General features: G+C 39.0%; 1 long non-coding RNA gene across 2 annotated transcripts; it reads left to right on the forward strand.

Moving 5' to 3' along the window:
- Positions 1 to 637: 637 nt before the first annotated feature.
- Positions 638 to 3305, forward strand: LOC111519201. Of its 2 annotated transcripts, none has more exons than XR_002724282.2 (3): positions 638 to 1888; positions 1948 to 2193; positions 3190 to 3305. It is a non-coding gene; the product is annotated as an uncharacterized LOC111519201 (long non-coding RNA). The 2 variants fall into 2 exon arrangements; XR_002724281.2 differs by lacking the exon at positions 3190 to 3305 and adding an exon at positions 2725 to 3056.
- The last annotated feature ends 13787 nt before the right edge of the window (positions 3306 to 17092 follow it).

Genomic DNA, 17092 nt, shown 5'->3' on the forward strand with positions numbered 1-17092 from the left:
TGTCATGTATTGAACTAGGATGAGGTCTCTACCCCCTGATGGCTGACCGTTAATCACCATTTTTGAGAAAACCTTATATCAGAAGATCCATAGAAATGTACAAGCAAACTAATCTACTCTCTTTTTCGACCAATGAAAGAAAAAGCTAGCTCGAAAAACAAACAATTTACTATTAAGAATCTACTATAAAGTTATTAAACAATCGATAACTCGTCTTTAAGCATTTTAAAGCTGCCTCCATTCGTGTCATTCGTTCTTATTCATAGTGCATAGCAGGTGCATACAAAAACTGTTGGTCAAAACACAATGGCAGAGTATAAATATCAGGTTAGCTTTGGTCTTGGTATCAGGAACAACGCATTGACACTCCCAATACATTGTAAATGAAACGAAGGAGACGTTAAAGGCAAGAAAGAGGTCCTCAAATGTCTATGTAGTGTGATTGGACTGCTTATTTGATGGCAGAGGCAGCAACCACTAAAGATCATTTAATCAGCCTGATGCCTGATAAATCAGGAATCAATCATGGTCAAGAGTTTGGGGTGCAACCAGAGTGTGTATAAGCCCAAGCAAAGCACAGTGGTTAAAAATCAATGACTTGATTAAATCTTAGTTAACTTTAGTTTTATGCTTTGCTAGTTATGTTAAATTTGACTTAAGTTAAAAACAACAAAAATATTTAGAGTTTCATTAGAAAATTCCATACAAAGTATTTTTAAGGACACTGTGAATTTACCACAATGTACTCATTGGCACTCGGGCATCACACAAATTGAACTTAATTCAAAGCAAGGATTAATGCTTTAGTCGAACCGATACCAGACTCCTCTGACTGCACACGCACACCCAATACACACACACATTTACACTCGCAATGCAGGATGTCGGCAAAAACATGCATCACACAATTCTCCACACACTATTTAGAAGGATGTGTCCCACAACGAGCGAGGAGAATGCGAAGGCGGAGAAGGTGGAGCACAAGGTAAAGGCATGAGGCATGAGGAATGAGGCATGAGGCGTGACAGCGTATGCAACCGGATTGCCGGCCAACGAGAGCAACGAGAGACTTCCGGTGTAGGAAGACCACAGTATTGATGTAAATGAATGCAGTTACGTTTAACCGATTCTCAATTCCCAGAGTTCACTCCGGAAATGCTCCATTGAGAACGATGACCAAATCGTCGAGAACGATTGCTTATTTTGACTTTGGCTCCAGCTTGGAATCTGAATTCTGATTCGTGGTTGAGTTCCTGTTTGTCTGTCTGTCTGTTCGTCCGTCTGTCTACCGCAGTCAATAGACTGTGCGTGAGGCAAACTGTTGCATCCATTGCCAATGCAATGAGTAATAAACTTCTATTTGTCCGATTCAGTAAAGGGAACTTAAGTCTTAATTTTACGATATATAACGGCGGATTGCATTGCGGTGACAATTCAAGCGAGCCCATTTACATAAAAGTCCGCAGAAAGCCCCCATTCACAAATGTAATCCGAGTGGCCATTGGCCACAGTAGGGATCAACAGTGTGATATATACACAATAATTGCCATTCAGCCGATTTTCCAATGAATGTGTGCGTGTGTGTGTGTGTCAGTGTCAGCGATTTGTTCAATACCCACAAGGATATTTTGAGCGATTTCGTGCCAGCCATGGTAATCATCTGGAATGCCAGAGCCAGAAGCAACGACCTGACCATGCTAGCGGCAAATCGTCAACCTTCAAGCCCCAACCTCATTCTCCCGGCCCCAAAAAAAAAATCTGGAAAAAAAAAATATAAACAGGAGACGGAAACGAGCCATGGTTGACTCGCACGCAACGGCTGTCGGCTCAATGAGCCAAGCACCAGGAGCAAGACCAGCTCCAGGTGATGGGAATGGTGATTGTGATGGTGAGTCGAGCGTTGATTTCAAATAAATAAAAATGTTAATTTTAAAATTCTGCCATCAGTTTGTGTATGTCCCTTGAAAATTACAGTTATTCGTTGTACGTGTTTAATTATTTTTAAATCACACGCAAAGCAAAGCAAAGCAAAGCAAAAAAAAAGGACGACAACAAAACCTACTTGGGGGTTTAGTATAGAGTGCTCTGGTAGGCAAATCACGTGCCGATTCCCAGCTATTTTTACGCAGTCAAAGGGAATGCCAATGCCAAAGCTATAGCCACAACTGTCCACTCAAAAGTGTTATTTCCGTGGTAAGATTCTTAATTACACATCCTGGCAAATCCACAACAACAAATTCCTGTTTTGTGTTTTTACCCCAAAGTCAAATTTTGAAACTAACAATTATGACTTCCTTTGACACACGCACACGTACACACACACACACACACACACACACACACACACACACACACACACACACACACATACAAGCATGCATTTGACATAGATTTTCAATGCATAATAAATAAAGCAAATAATAATAATTCTTTGATGGAAACTTTACATGGATTATATTTACACAGACTTTTGACTTAGTTTTCGATGCCAAAAAGTCAAAGGTCAAAAGACCCTTTTGTTTTCATATTTCTTGTTTATTAAAGTTAAACAATTTAAAAGAATTTTTGTGTAAACAAAACCCATAATGCAATATGCAAATTACAAATCTAAAAAGGATGAATCCTTTTAAATCAATGCTATTAGATACACAATACACTGACAGAAATCAAGATTTTTCCCATTACGCCAATATCTCTCTAAGCCAATAAAGTTTTTCTCTGTAGGTTTTTAATTTATATGGCTGGACCCTTGACCGACAACTAAAAGAAAGCTATTTAATTTGTTGCAATTCTATTTTGTATTTATTTTTCCAAAATTTGCATTCGCCTAATGAAAAAGTTTGAACACAACTTTTTGCATATTAATTTCAATGCCCAAAAAAAGGGAAAACAAGGAAAATATATTAATTAGTATAATGGCAAGTCAAGGAATTTCCAGAAAGGACTAACAAGGTTGTTATTAAGGGAATGAACTACATACATATTTACTGTCAATTCGTATCCTTTTCTTTAAATTTTTTAATTAATTAATAAATTTACGTCTGTCAAACTTCTCATCACCTCGAAAAATTAAACTAAAATCGGACCTGAAAATGTCATCTTAATACAAAAATTTTAACATAAATAAATAATACACTATAAATTGCATGGGAATATAAAGTTTTCTTTCTTTATATAACTTATTTACAGCTCTTCAAGGACCAATATAAACAGACTTAAGGATAAACACTTAAATATATATACTCAATTGATAGTTTCTGGTGGCAATTAATAGAAAATTGTCTTATTGAAAGTATCTTAATGCTGGAATTTTCTTAATACTTATAAAATTAAACAAATCCCAATCAATATGACATACAATTGTATGTGTGTGTGTGTCTGGGTGTGTGTGTGGGTGTGTGAGTCCTCTCGAATTACAAATGCTTGAAACTTGAGAAATGGCTAACAAGATGAGAGCCAGACTTGAAATGATGATAATATAGCTGATGATGATGATGATAATAATGATGATGATGATTTGCAACGATTTGTGTATAATGTTGCACAAGAGTCTATTGAATTATGAGAGACGGCAGGAGAGCACGTATCTGTTGAGTATCTGCGACCTCGAACAAGACAATTGAGCAGCAAATTGTGTAGCTTCAAAAAGGTATGCCAATAGGATTGTCTCAGCTAGCTAACTGGCTGGTCGATTGTCTTTGCCCAAGTAGAAATTCTCAAAAGTAATACGATGAACGTAGAAGGGAATGGGGGGTAATAGTGTGTCTGCTGTGGAGCCGCCATCTTCAGTCATACGGTATAAGCTCCTTAGTTTTGTCCCCTTTTCATAACGTACGGCTGCTGCTGCTGCTGCTGCGTTTCCTTATTATCTGTCCTAGTGTATTTGCATTCGACGATATGCCCATATGCTTGAACGAACTCTGCCTCCACTTTAAATCCCTTATTCCGCACAGAAATTCAATTGTTTGATATTTGCACAGAAGGCAGAAGGTTGGAGTCAGTTGGGTTGTGTTGGAATATAATGTTTGACATACGTATGTATATACACATCAATACTTTATACGATTATGAAAATGCATGATTGCATCTTTTCAACGTGGGCAGCAAAATAAAACCATTTAAAGAGATTATGCCATTGATTCCTTAAAGACGAACAGCAATTCTCTCCTCCCACTGATGAACAACTGTGCACACAAGTTGAACAAAGTTTATAGCTCTTTCAACTTAAACAGGCAGGGGAGACAGGGGAAGAGGCAGGGGAATAGCAGCAGGAAACTCTGAGAATTTGTATGTAAGCGTGTGAATTCTTTTAGTTCTAGCCATTCAACTTAGCTCCAGTCAATTAAACTTGAAGCGGGAAAAAACTGCGCCCGCAAGCAAATAAAATGAAATCTAAATAAATAGCAAAAGTAACAGCTCAAAATGAAACTAATACAAAGGATGTGTACGCACGCAAGGGAATTGCCTTTTACTGCAGAGAGAGAGAGAGAGAGAGAGAGAAAGAGAGAGAGGAATAGGGAGAAAAAAGGATAGATTTGCCCCTCATTCTTTAGCGCTCGGCTCCATGTCATTGCACGCGTTATCCTTCAAGCCAAAAGGAACAGAAGAATCAGAAGAACCAGAAGCACCACAAGCTGGAGGAGCAACAGCAGCAGCAGCAGCTGCAAGCACATAACAAAATTAAATAGAAAACTAAAGAAAATGGAGCCATTTTCATAATAATGGCAACTAAATACTCTAACCGAAAGGAAATCAGGAACTACTTGGTAGAATGAGATGCTTGTACTATTAACTTAGGAACAATTTAATTAATGTTTTCAGTTCCACTCGAATTTTCAAAAATATAATTTAATTATTTAGTTAAAAATTACTTTTCCTTCCATCTGCTTAACTGATAATCTGGATAAGTGAAAAAATCCAAATACTCTATTTGTCTTAAGGACTATCAAACTTGTATATAGATAAATGTGAATATATATACAATTTGATACATATATATATATATCCCTATGTGTATGTGTGTGTGTGCGCATAGTTAAGCATGTGCTAGTGTTCCTGGCTCCCACTGGCTGACTGGCTGACTGGCTGACTGGCTGACTGCTTGGTTAGTTGGTTGCTTGGCTTGGCTTGGGCTGCAGCGAAGGTCCTTGCAAAGGCAAAGGGACATTGCACTGCTCATTGAACTATGGCTAAGTATGTAAGAGTGTGAGTAAGACTGAGTAAGTATGAGTATGAGGGCCAGTAAGTAAGCGAGCAGTTGGATGGCCTCGCTGCCTGCCTCATAGCTCCTTGTGGCGCGCTTGTCCGTTATGAAAATGACAAATGCTCTGTTGCTGTTGCCGTTGCCGCTGCTGCTGCTGCACTTATAATTAAAATATGCAAATGTTGCCCGGTATGTCAGTGGCAGTGTTGCCACATGTAAATATTTATGCAACCGCTAGACTCCACACAGCACATTTTATTGCACAAAAAGAGGAATGGAGGAGCGAGAGGAGTGAGAGCAAGTTGAAGTCAAAGCTGTATTGCAGTCGAAGTTGGCCATAATTTGCATGTAAACGCGCCATTTTTCTTGGTGTCGTCATTCAGTCAGTGTCGTCGTCGTCGTAGTCGTCTTGTATGGCATATTTAATTATTTTGTTTTTCTTCCAAAATGCAAAATATGTCTGTGCCTCTCTCTCTCTCTCTTTTTTTTCTGTTGGCCACAATATTTAATTGAGTTTTGGCTGCAAAGTATTTTTCTGCTCAATTGGTTACGTATACGCAGCGTGTGCCAGCGTATTGTACACTGTTTCATTTATAGGTAAGCCAAATTGCGGACACAGATCCGCCCACAAGTCATGACCTTGATTAAATTAACCAATACAGATGTAAATTAACTTTCCATATCAATTGCAATTCAATTAATTTTCCCAGGAAACATGCTTTTTAAACAGAGAAAAAGACAGATACACACACACAAAACCAAAATCCACGCAATGAAAAAGTCATTAAGCTTGACTGGACTGATAAGTGAATGAGTGAGGGTGGAGAGAGAGAGGGAGAGGGGGGCATGGAGTAGCAGTATGTATTATGCTGGTCCTGCTGTCATATAACAAATTTTATTGCACGCACTCTGCTCTCGTTGCTGATCTTAAAACGTAACGAACAACTAAGGCAAAAGAAGGCAGAAGCAGCTAAAGGAGACGCCAACACCTTTCGCAACGTGAGGGCAGTGGAACGTAAACGTAAATTACAATTAATTACATTTTAATGACGCTTGTTTAATTCAGCGTTTACAATTACATACACAATTATGGTGTAAAAGAGACAGACAGAGAGCGAACAGAAAGAAAGAAAGAAAAAACAAGCCAGAGAGAGAGTGCGAGGTAGATGGCAGGACACTTGCTCGCTCATTACCTTCACTACAGCAACTGGCCCGTGGCCCGGTCCCCGCCCCTGTCCCATCTCGTGGATCCTGGATGCTTGCCTGCACTTTTGCTGCACTTGGCTGGCTGCCATTTTTATGCACTTTTCGCCATTGACTTTAACAAATTTTCTCCTCGCTTTCATTCGGACTTGGCCTCGCCAACCATATTAATGGCCAGAAATATTACACTGAGTGTAATTAACTCTCTTGGTTCCTTAATTAAAGTGCGCACCAGAACAATCAAATGGAATTTAAACTGGCAACAACCGAAAAACAAGCAAAAAACATGCAAAAAAAAATGGGAAACAAAACAAATGAAGTATGGCAAAATGGCAGAGAAAGACCAAAATGATAAAGTGAAAAGCGAACGAAACATTTTCAGTGATATATAAGCACATTAATTCACAGGAAATCAGACAACACTGGGCAAATTAAGGTGCGAATCCATAAACACACAAGTGAGAAGACCATAAAATTGAGCTGGGCCTCAGTTTCAGTTCCAGTTTCGAGTTTCATGTTTCAGCAACAGCTACAGCTACAGCATCAATGCACACACACACACACACACACCACGGCTCACACCCAACAGAATGGAAAGGATCTACAACCAAATAGACAGACAGACAGTCAGACATTCAGAGCAGCCATAAATATGCTTCAACTATTTGGCAGAAGGCAAAAATTTAAAAGATGTTTACGCCAACCATCCAGCCAGCCAACATTAAATTGCAATTTATGCCAATGAGTTCTTAATGTACGCCCAACAACAATGCGAACAATAAAAATACAAAAAAAAGAGAATACCATAAGGGAGTTCTATGATAACGACTATTTTATACCCTTGAAAGGAATGCAGCTAGATGAGGGTCTCAAAATTTAAAAAGTTTATTCTATGCACAAACTTTCAACACATTTTTTTATATTTTTAAAGCAGTTAAAGCGTTTGCACTTATATTTTCTTCTTTTCAAACCAAGGAATCTAATCCAAACTTAGTATTGAGGCATTTAATGAAATGAAGTTAATCAAAAAGAAGAAATCAAAGCTTTAAGCCAGTAAATTACAATTTTATATTATGTTCCATGACATATTCCTGTTCCTGTCCATATATATATGTATTTAATATGCATGTCGATACTTAATATATTCATTTAGTTTATGATTTTGCAGTTGCCTTTGCATTTGAAGTGTATTAAAAATTGCTGCCGCACACTCTAATGGCCGCACAAGTTGGTTGTAATTTATTTGCAAATTATTATTAAAACTTTTTGCCTCGACTGGCATCGTCTCGTTGCTCTTCCTGTTTCCACTACCCTTCCCGTTGCCGACCACTTCTATGTACCTCCTGCCGTTTTGGTGCTGGCCACCAGTCCATAAATGATTCGCACTTAGTTTGCTGTCAGCCCCACAAAATATAAGCCACAAAAGTCGCTTCTATAAATCAAGCCATGACTTTTTGTTGTTGTGCTGTTGTTTTTGTGTTTTTATTATTTGCGGCCAAGTTAATACAGCAACAGGACCAAAAAAGAAATACCAATAAAGAAAGAAACATATATATATATAGAGTGAGAAAGTACGAGAGTTTATATTAAACACGCGCTCAATTAGTTGGCAATTAGTTTGGCTCTAGATCTGTTATTTTATATATATATAACGCTGATAACTGTTGTCGTGCTTATTCAATTAAATGCTCTGCGCCAACTCCATTTTCGAAATCACATTTATCAAGCCATTAGAGACGAATAATCGTGCACACAAGCACACACATAGACACATACACACACACACACACATATACATATATATAGATTTGGATATAGATATAGGCACTCATCAGCCATCAAGGCGGATTCAGTGGTGCAGCCACTCGCATTAATAGCAGCCGCCGTTTGCTGATAACAAAATTTGCTTACCATTATAAGCAGGCAGTGCATTGGATCCAAAGGAGATGAAGAGAAAGACGAAGAGTGGTTGAGGGGTTGAATTCAAAAGGAGGAGGCACTCGATGAGTGCACTCTTGGGTCGGCAGACAACGTGAAAGTAAAGACCATGATGAAGATGATTATGATGATGACGATGCTGATGACAAGGAGCAAAAGTGGAGAAGCACGACAAAACCAATTGTTAGAACCGGGCATAATGCACGGCAGCAATCGCATTAGAAATAGTTGAGAGAAATCAAAAAGGTTTGTTAAGAAAGCGAGAAGGTAAGCATAAGAGAGACTAAGAGAGAGTGAGAGAGACGGTGTAAAGCCCCAGCACAATGGCTCTTTTCAATATGCACAATGGCCAAAAGCCTTTTCAAAAGACAACTGCAAAGAATTAAATTTCTTTTTCTCTCTCTCATTTTTGTATCATTACTCATTTTACTATTATTAAAAGATTTCATACAATAAGTACTCGAGTGTTTAATGAAATGTTTTATGTTTCATTAATTACGTAATTTTCCATTTTGTTAAAATGTTGAAAGTACAAATTTCATTGATCTCTTGCCCATTGTGCGACAACATTTTCATTTTTCCTTCTTTTTTTTTTCTTTGATATATGCTTTTGCTCTCAAATGAAGCTGAAAAGTATGCTATGGTTTATAAGGCAAACCGACAATGGCAACGGCCATTCAATTGCCATTCACTACTGAACCCGTTCCCACCCCCTCCCTATCCGCTCGCTTACTCGCTCGCTCTGTCTGTCTGCCATTGCCACAACGAATTAGCGCCGTAAATCGCATTTAAATCGTAAAATTCTTGCAGCCAGCAGCCAGCAAGGCACTTTGCATAGACCAAGACTCAGACAGCCAGCCAGTCAGATAGAACGCAAAGTGCAGCGCGCTGTTGGAGTCACCACCAACACCCCCCACTTCGCAAAAAAAAAAAAAATACCCAAGAAAAATCATGGATATAGCTCTAAGAATTTGATCCTATCAACTAAATTGCATTTGGCAGTTTGTGCAAAAACTTTACCATAGTTTCTGCTCACACAGGCAAAATAATGGAAGAGCACAATGACTCACATTCGAATATGAAAGCCAATGTTTTCATCTAATGTCATGGTTCATTTAACTTGCAAAATCAAATGACTAATAGATTGGAGAGCCTAAATCGAAAGATAAGCAAACATATATGATTGAATTTATATAACCATTTTGAGCTCAAATTAATAGGAATTTAAATATGAAAAAGGCTGTAGAGAGAGAGAGAGAGATCATAAATTGAAATTGAAATAAATTTAATACACATAAAAATTATATGATTTTGTAGCATTTACAAATATTTTCAACAATTTAAAGCCATTATATGATTACTCCTTGTTGATATTTTCCTTGTCCGCTGCATTTCTCTGACCATAAGTTAATGATTTATTTTTTTTTATTCTCATTTTATTTCGTTTTTTGTAATCTGTTTGCCAGTTAAGGTAGATGTTCGGACTGTGGAGAGTTATTTCCAAACTTTCTATGGCTGTTGCAGACATCCTCCATTTACCACTCTCCGCTCCAGCTTTTCGATGGCTGGATGTACCGTCTGCTGCTGTTGCTGCTGCTGCTGCTGCGATTTCCAATCGATTGGGCCATGTTCGCACTTCATACGATAACGTTAAAGTTTTGCAATTTGCGGCATGGTAAAGTTTGCCTTTATGCCTGACTCTAGACAGTGTGTAGAGGTACCTATGTGTGTGTGTGTGTGTGTACCTGAAGATTTCTATAATTTTTCGTTTCTTTATGTAGTTTCTACCCGAGTTTCTCTTCGTTTTTTTGATGCTTTTTGACTTTGGCAAGATTTATGCGGCAAAGTCGCCAGGAGTTTAAGTGTGCTTGCGCATGTTTCGATAATTTGCGTGATTTTTGCATTTTATCCGTATGGAAAAAGGCGAGCAGTGGCGGACCCAAGTGGTGCATGTGCTGGGAAATGGCGTCGGTGCATCATTAAAACTTGCTGCCACTACAAATATGGGCCATGAGATGCTGCCCCAAACCATTTTGCTTGCCACTCAACAGGCATATAATTTTCTATATGAACTGTGTATACATATTTTGCGCATATTTATAATTTTCTTCCTTCTTCTTTTTTTTTAATGATTTTGTATTTATTTAAGCTGGCAATTAAAACTAGCTTGGCGCATAAAATATTTACTTGCAATTAGGAGCAGCAGCAACAGCAACAGCTTCCAAGCAACTCAAGTGCAGTTTAGTTTTCTCCTTCTTTTCTTTTTTTGTGTGCAGTGGGAAGGGACTTTGCGGTGGATATCGCCGTGACAGACACTAATTATGGATTGTGCAATTTGTGACTTGACTCCACTGCTAACCGCAAGGCATGGCAGCGACATTGCAAAGGATATACGCCACAAGGATACAGGACACTTACCTACTCAACTCACTGTCACATTGCGGTTTCTCGAAGGGAGTCGTGTTGGTCAGGTTTGAGGGGTTTGAGACCAAAAATTGAGACTGATGTCAACTTTTACAACTACATACGTGCCTCTTCCCCCCTCTACCCGCATAAAGTAAGATATAGGGAGAAAGTGGGAGGTGAACACGTTGCAATCGCCTGCCATTAATAAGAAAGTTTTTGGTAGCTGCCTGCCTGCCTGCTGGTAATAAGCAAATTGAGATGACAAAGTTTATTGTTGATTTTATGTATACTTATACATACACACACACACATGCACACAGAGCCAGCCAGAGACACACACGCTTTTCTAAGGTCTCTCTGGTGGGGATCAAGCCAACCTAAATGAGTTATTTAAGTAGCACTCGCGCCCCAGTTTAAATGTGCGCTCGTAATTTGCCTTTGTGCCGTCAAAGTTTTCCGTTTCTGTGGCTGGCATAGAAATATATGTATACAACAAGTACACACATATCCACACTTTGGCATATAAAACATACACGGCAAAAAAACAAACACTATGAACATCGTCAAGTGTCGGTAGGTTGTTAATTTAAAATGAATTACCCTTTTACTTGCCAAGAAAACATCTAGCCAATAGAGCTCCGATGATCTGGATCAGGATCTGCCTGCCTTCATTATCACAACATGATTGCTCTTGGAATAAGCCGAAAGAAATATAAACATTTGGTAACTATTTCTTTTTCTTTTTTTATGAAGTTCTGAAATATTAAACTTCCTTTTTTCTTATGATGAAAAGTAAAAATAATTGATTGTAGATTATTTAGGTCTAGAAATTTACCAATTTTAAGAGCTCATCAATACTTAAATAGTCCTTTTCTAGTAACAATATGGAACTTAGTTTTCCAAAGAGTTTTATGATAAAAATATGACAATCTATCCTTTTTTAGGACTGCAATTTAATCAGTTTCCATTTAAACGAAAGCCAAAAGCAAAATCTCAAGTCCTTAGGCATTTTTTATTGTCAATTTTTGGTATTAAACAAAATAGTGAAGATCATTTTTGTTGGCGTATTTATTTATAGAATTTTATATTATTTCACGCAGTGTAGCAACAGTTTGTGGTGCTCTGAACGCATGTGTGTGTGTGTGAGTGTGTGAGTGTGTTTTGTAAGCTATTAAGGCTCACTTCTGTGTGCCTGGGCTATAGGGCCTCCTGTAGCGTTGTTGTTGTCGTTGCTGTCGAATGTCGGTCCCCGTGTAGAAAATGGTATAAGAAGCATACTTTTCAGCTGCTTCTTTTTCGGCTTGTGCGCATACATGTATTTTACTTGGCTAAGTACGTGATTTGATTAGCGTTCCCTAAAAATCCAAGCTTCTTCTATTTCCCACTCATGTTGCTGTTATTGTTGTTGTTGTTGTTGTTATTATTTAAGCTGGGTACTTATCAAACCATACGCAGCATTGCACAGGGCAAAATTCATTGAAAACTTTAAGAAGAGAAAAGCGAGAAAGAGAATGCATGTCGCCTGTTGATGCTTCTGGTGCTGCCGCTGCTGCTGTGTAAATTAGAGATGAAAGATTTTTCATTTTTATATATTCTTACTTACCGCCCATTGGAGGTCCGTTGGTGGTCCGTTGGTCGTCCAGGCACTGGAATGTCAACAGCTGAATACGTGAGCAAACATAGAAATGGCTGCCATTGACAAACTCGAAAGCAGGACACACACATACACCCAAACACAAATACAAAAGCTAAGAGTACTGAGAGTCCTGGGAAGAAGTAAACGAGACATTAATGCTATTATGCGAGTGCCAGTATGTATGTGTGTGTGTGTGTGGGCGGCACTTGTGTAAAAGCAACTAATGAAAACGGAAATAAAAACCGCTCGAGGAATGCTGATGAGTCTCCAAGGATGGTATTTAATATGCGTATATGTGTGTGTGTGTGTTGAAGTATGAAAGGCTCAGCGGGACAAAAGGGGAACTACTACTACATACATACTTAGTACTTGCCAACGCCAACCCATTTTGCACGCGCACCCAAGCACTTAGCATCAATTTGGTGGCTCGTCCATATAAGACTGAGCCATAGCCATGCCATACATGTATAGCCGGTGTGCCAAGAGAGAGGACCAAGCTACTAACTAAAAGCATAAGTAAGGCACATAAATCAAAAATTCAGTGCCGCCAACATTGCCTTTGCTCCTCGGCCTGTCAGAATGGCACGCACAAATACTCGCTCAGTGCCAGCCAGTCAGCCAGTCAGCCAGCCAGCCATCCAGCTAGCATAACCTCCTGCTCACACCCACACACAACTCCACCATCGACCCTCGTACCATTCCACCATCCAACATCAACTTCAATTCGTAGTCCTTCTCACACTTGGGCGCGTAAAAATTCCTTAACAATGTGCAAGTCCAGCGCTTGGTAGTGCAATTATTAGACAAGTCCAAGGAGCATACAATCGAAAACTCAGCTACCATGAAATATTAAAGCTGTAGCCGCATACCTAAACAGACAAACAGGCAGGCAGGAAGGCAGGCAAAAAGTCAGACAGACAGACGAAACTTTTTCTACACAGATAAAAATAATGAAAAACAATTTGAACTAAAGTTGTGCATATGTTTTATATAAACTAATCGAGACTTTGTTTCAAGTTTGTGCTAGACATATAAACATATAGAATAATACATATAGCTAACCACTATTTTAGATCTAGGAAGTAATTTTAAATCTCAAACCAGTCTAAAGGGACTGGCTAGATTCAATTAAGAATCAATTTGTATTTCTTCTGCTAATTTCAGTCAAATTTGTTAATGGTCTTTTAAAAATTTGATACTAAACTTAACAAATGAACCAAATCCATGTTATATGTACATTCATGTTATTTCGAAGTATAAAGTAGCCTCAAATCATTTCGATTGGTCCTATTAGGCATATAGAACTGATTGATTGGATTTTATTTGCTGAGGTTGAAAGTAATTAGTCACTAATATTTCCAGGGATATCTAAGAACATACTAGAGATCAAATTATTTCAATTTACAAATCAACATCAAATAGTTAATGGTTTCATTTGCTATGATTATTTCTTTAGCTTGTTTTCTTATTTCTTTTTTTTTCGCCCAGTGTGCGTTTTGGAAGCTAAAGGCTCACATAATGACCATGACTTGGAAGCCATAGGGCTGGGCCAGCAGTCAGGTAGTAGTCTGCTGTATTACTTTGGCACCTGCGGAATGCGCTGCCCAGGAATCTTTGTGCAAAACGAAGAATATTTCTATGTTCTGCTGGTTGTTGTCCTGGGCGTCATCATTGCTCCAAGTCATAGCCATAACTCTGCCAGAGTATACATATACAAACATTCATACATACATATGAAATTTACTGTGGCCAGACAGGTGTGTAATTTATTGATTATTCCGCTAGATATGCTGCCTGCCACGCCTCCCCTCCCCCCACACACACACACGCACACCAACATACAAGAAGGCAATAGCAGCCTCCCCCATCTACTTGTTTAGACATTTTGTCATCTTCAATTTGTGGCTGTCATGCCCTGAGAAATTGAAGGCAGAGCGAAAGAGAGAGAGAGAGAGAGACGGACGATGTGGAAGGAAAACGGAGGTAACGTTCACTGCATTTCCAAAAGTGGATTACAAGCTGAAGGCACTTGTAATCGCTGTGTTAAGCCAGCAAAAGCAGAGCAGGATGAACTTGGCTGTTATTGAACACAGCCATCCTCCATCCATCCTCTCTCCTCGTCCCGCCCCTGGCCCAACTATACCCATTGGCTTTGGCATTTCCTGCCTTTGGCATTCTGGCTGGCATCTTCATTTATTTGCCTGGCTTAGAAGGGGCCGCGTTTATTGAGTTTTAATTGGATAAGTTATAGATGCTCATGTTGCATAAATTCCACAAACGCCTTTGTTTTGACACTACACAACCGAAAGCCAGGTGGTGCACCTGTGTACCCATTGCCCTCTCTCCCCCATCTCTCTCTGCCCCATCTCTCTCTCTTTCTAGGTTGATGTTGTGCCATGGCACTATGTGCGGTCGTGCGTCAATTGGCAAGAAACGTGAAACTCATTACATCGGTCGACCATCGTCAGGACAATCAATAAAAGTTCATTAAGAACCTTTCGTTTAATTAATGCCAACATTTCTTTAACTCAATTTTTCATTAACTAGTTTGATTTCCATAAACAGAAAACAAAAATAGGAAAGAAAATGTTTTCCAGCTGCTGTTTTTCTTTTATTGCCGCCTAAAAGGTCCATGCTCCCAAAAATTCTTCCTTCTTTCTTCATTTCGAAATACCCTACAGACAAAAAGGTCAACAGGTCCCCAGAGATCAATATGGGGAGTTGTCCCCACTCTGAGAGCAGCTTTCCTCAGACCCAGCTTTGTCTAATATAAGAACGAACCGATTTATATGCCTAATATTAATAGAATATTAACTCTTGATTGCTGCTCTGTTATAATAATAACTTAAGCATTATATAGGTTATCTCAAAGTCGTTGCTTAATCTTAACAAAGAGAATCCTGTCTCTCTCTCTTTCTTTGTTTTTTGCTGTTGCACTATAGCAGCATCATCAGTCATGCTACTTCATTATTATCACTGACACTGGCTCCATTGCTTTATACTATCATCTCCCCCCAGCCCTCACCCCACTCACTCACTCACTCCCCGCTTTGTCGCTTATAATTCATTTCTATTGTGTCATGCCTGGAAAGTCCTTTTTGATCCAGCAGACTTATTTGTCTTGAGGAAACTCGCAGTAAAATTGCTTTTCCTACTACGCGTTCGCTTCCTGCTGCCGCTGCTGCTGTTGCTGTTGCTTGTTGCGCTCTCGCCTGACGCTGACGCAGACGCAACTTTTTCCCCATTGTTTTCGCTGTCCTTTTGTCGAGCACAAAGTCGCCGGATCCGTGTTAATAGACGCTTTGGTCCTGGTCTGCAACCAACAGCAGCAGCAGCAGCAGCAGCAGCAGCCGGTCTTCATTTGTCGCTTTGTGCTTATTGTCATTGCGCCCGGCTTGGCTTCAGCTTCATTTTCTTGTGATTAATGTCGTCATTAACTGCAATTAACTTTTTTTTTTTTTAGTTGCCCAGCCGCGACAAATCTTTTGGCGCTTTTTTTACTTGAACTTTGTCTGTCGCCCACTTGACTGGCATGTTAAGCAATGTCAATTTGTGTCCTCTCTATGTTATCTGTGTGTGTGTGTTTGTGCGTGTGTGTGCCACTCCCATCATCGTTAACCATGAGTGGACGCCTTCTTATGGTCGACCATCAGTCATCAAGTGTGTGTGTGTGTAGCTCATCCATTGACAACTTGATAGTTTTTGTCCTAATTATTTGTCAAGCAGTCAGCTAATTTCATGGGTCGAATCATTCAGCCATAAAAGCCAACTTCAGGCTTGATGCTTGACCTCAACAACTAATTTTGTAAAGATTTAGCAATTTAGCCATATAAGCTTCTAATCGAACAATACAGAGCTCTTTAGCAACATAAAATGGAAACCAACAGTTTAATTTTTAAATACTTTATATCTTTAAAGATAGAATTCTATTACAATGGCTATTTATTCAAGTTGCTCAAAGCAAATAATAATTTTTCATTCAGTTTTGAATTTAAAATGTGTTAACAAACATAAATTGAATATATTGAGTACGCTGCAGTAAGCATCCTTAAGAAAAGATCAATATATATCCGATTCAGGAACGTCAACAAATTTCGTATATATTACAAACTATATAAGAGAACTAACAAAACAAGAGAAATCTGACTTGGATATCCAGATTTTAGAAGTATAAAAGAAAAACTATTCTGTCTTTGTGGGAGAAAATTTTATAGTCTTTGCTTCCTCAAAGATAACCCAACTCAAACCTCTAACTCAATACATTTTGTTTCCTTTTTTTTTATTGGATTTGTAAGAATCCTTGCTAATTGGACACTAAATGTCAAATAAGACGACCTAATTTCGCATATATTTCGCATATATTCAAAAGGCATTGCAATCATTTGGTCATAGTTGTGTTAACTTTCGTGCAAAGGGTATATAAATTGCATGGCAAAGTACAAAATAAAAGCACTACGTGTGTATTTCCGCTGACATGTGCACTTGGAGGAGTCATAAACTCACGACACCACACGGAGCAGCGACCCTACCCCGCGCCGCCCCGCTCCCGCTGGCCATCTTACTCTTATTACTATGTACTCGGACAGCGACACTCGGAATGCCTTTTACAACATGGACAAGTTAATACACACTGTGTATGTGTGTGAGTGAGTGTGGGTGCTCATATGTACATACATATGTATTTGTAGTCGCTGCCTAGTGAGGCA

Source organism: Drosophila willistoni, chromosome 3R (assembly GCF_018902025.1).
Source record: "Drosophila willistoni isolate 14030-0811.24 chromosome 3R, UCI_dwil_1.1, whole genome shotgun sequence".
In the NCBI taxonomy this organism is placed as follows: Eukaryota; Metazoa; Arthropoda; class Insecta; order Diptera; family Drosophilidae; genus Drosophila; species Drosophila willistoni.